The sequence below is a fragment of the Pan paniscus genome, chromosome 15 (genome assembly GCF_029289425.2).
Source record: "Pan paniscus chromosome 15, NHGRI_mPanPan1-v2.0_pri, whole genome shotgun sequence".
NCBI lineage: Eukaryota > Metazoa > Chordata > Mammalia > Primates > Hominidae > Pan > Pan paniscus.
Window position 1 is genome coordinate 107,576,747 of NC_073264.2, and position 2,834 is coordinate 107,579,580.

The window sequence follows — 2,834 nt, forward strand, 5'->3', positions numbered from 1 at the left end:
CAATATCATTAGTAGACATGAATTAATCCCCAACAATAGTAAACTGAGCTCCAAAGCTTTTTAGAAGACCGTACACCATGACCAAATCAAACTTCTTCCTGAGATGCATACTTGATTCAACATTCTCAAATCAACCAATTTGGTACAGCACATTAAAAAACTAAAGAAAAAATATCTCAGTAACATTTCATCAGACACAGAAAAAGAATTTGAAAAAAATCAGTTTCATTATAAAAACTATGAACAAAGTAGGAAGACAAGAAAACAACTTGAACATAATAAAAGCCGTTAAGAAAGGCCACAGCTATTATTACACTCAATAGTAAAAGGTTAGAATATTTTGGTCCAATATCTGTAACAAGGCAAGAAGAAAGCTTTAGGCATTTCACTTCCAGGCCTCAACATTTGTTAAAAACATAGAAAGTTCTGGCATAAATACCTACACAGAGCTTAGACATAAACCCACATATTGATGACGAGCTGATTTTTAGCATGAGAACCATCAATATGACATGGCTACATTGTAGTGTCTTCCAAAGAGGGTGGTATGAAAACCGGATTTTCCCATGAAAAGAATTAAGAATTTTAGGTTAGAATAAACACAAAAATTCACTCCAAATGCCTCAAATATCTAACTGAAATACCTGTAATTGTAAAACTCCCAACCCTCAAAAAATTAGCATCTTTTTCAGGATATTACATTCAAATCACCTACAAAAAAAGCAGAATTGAACAAGTGGGAATAGACTATGAAAAAGATTCTGCAAAGCAACAAAGTAACTACAACTTACAGAATTGGATAATATGCCATATATCTAAAAAAGTTTTAATGTCCAAATGTAAAAGAAACTTCTACAACTCAACAGCAAAAAGAAAAATAGCCTCATTTTTAATAATCAGTTTTACACTTTTAACACTGTAAGAACCTACAACTCAGGTTAATGTTTGTCTCCATGGGCAACGGTCCATCTTTGTGTCTACTTAGCTGGACAATACTGTGTATTGATTTGACAAAACACTAATCCATGTGGTGGTGTGAATTTTTAACAGACGTTATTGAAACTGGAATCGGTTGACTCTATGTTAGGTAGATTATCATTGATAACCTGCTTGCCCTGTTTCCATCAGAGCAGAACTGGAGAAGGTAAAACTCCACGGTGATTAAGCAGCTTCAGCTCTTTCTGAGACTTCCAACCTGCACTTACTGATGGTCGGCCCTGAGGATATTGGATGTTCCAGCCATCCCCCATTCCCTGTGAGATGTCATCCCCTACATCTCACAGGGAAAACATCTTCCTTTTGCAAAAAGCAGGAAAAACAAATGGAAAAAGGAGAAAAACGATGAAAAAAGAAAGTAAATGGATTAGGAACAAAAGAAGCACCAGATCGCTCCTGATACTGATTTGCATACTTTCGTGTCAGGAGAAGGATCAGACGTGAAATCTGTGAGGTTCTACATGACGCTGACCCTGGTTCAGCCTCTCTATTGTCTGTGACCAGGATCCCTAAAGACTGTTCCAGTCAGGGAATCTCACGGAGGTCCCTGTCCTGGGTCTGACTGGAGAAGACTCACCGGGAAGCCCTGAGGTTACTCTGGACTCTGATCGTTGTGACCATGGTTGAGGAATTTTCATCCGTGTCAGCGTCAATCTGCATTTTGTGCCAGGGAGAAAAGGTCCTTATATGCATAGAGAAGACATTGTTAGGCACAGTTTTCTAAATTTAAGAGGTTCCCTGGGGAACCGTCAGAAGAAGACAAAGTCCCACATCCTGACAGGAAACAGCCTCCATCTGCACCTGCCTCCGGGGCTGACTCTGACCAGTGGCTCCTGAGCGCCCCCTGCAGCTGATTCCCCCCCAGCGTTCCTGCAGGGAGGTTTGTGTCTGGGCGCACAATGGCTTCCCCTCACTGTGTCTCTCGCACAGTAATACACAGCCGTGTCCTCAGCTCTCAGGCTGTTCATTTGAAGATACAGCGTGTTCTTGGAATTGTCTTTGGAGATGGTGAATCGGCCCTTCACGGAGTCTGCATAGTGTTTATTACTTCCATCATACGATATAAATGCCACCCACTCCAGCCCCTTCCCTGGAGCCTGGCGGACCCAGTTCATGTGGTAGCTACTGAAGGTGAATCCAGAGGCTGCACAGGAGAGTCTCAAGGACCTCCCATGCTGGACCACGCCTCCCCCAGACTCCACCAGCCGCACCTGACACTGGACACCTGCAAACAGAAGGACACCGTTATCAGAAACTGCCACACAAATCCAGTTTTTCTCACTCATGTTCACTCACACTCAGTCTCTCTATTTCTCCATGAATCACCTCTTAAAAGAGCAACAAGGAAAACCCAGCTCAGCCCAAACTCCATGGTGAGTCCTCTGTGTTCAGTGCTGATCACCGAATGGAAACACCGCCGACTTCTAGTGCTGGGCTCCTCTCCCAGAGCTGCAGGGTCAGGGCTGGGCTGGTTTTCATCAGTAGAGGGAGGGCCCTATTTGCATGTCCCCCACGATATAGCAAGCTCTGGGGTGGGACATCTGAGGAGAGGCTGGGCTCAGGGCAGATGAAGTGTCCTGGGGGAAACTGGTAGTAAATCCATCATTCAGGAAAATATAGTTATATATTATATGCTTGTGCCTTGATTAACACTTAGCTCTCATAACTTTCTTTTATTCTTACATATTTACACAATATATTTAATGCAGGCTTCAATGTTATATTTTACAGGAGATAATTTACATAGAGAACACAGCAGTTGTGCAGTGTGTCTAAGATAACACATCTAAAAATTTAGTCCTATTACCTGGGACTGTGCTCTAACCTCTGGAGGAGGC

The 2,834-nt window shown here is 42.4% G+C and overlaps 1 pseudogene; it reads right to left on the reverse strand.

Moving 5' to 3' along the window:
• Window positions 1-981: 981 nt before the first annotated feature.
• On the reverse strand, window positions 982-2,486 carry LOC129393790 (immunoglobulin heavy variable 3-30-3-like; annotated as a pseudogene).
• Window positions 2,487-2,834: the final 348 nt, after the last annotated feature.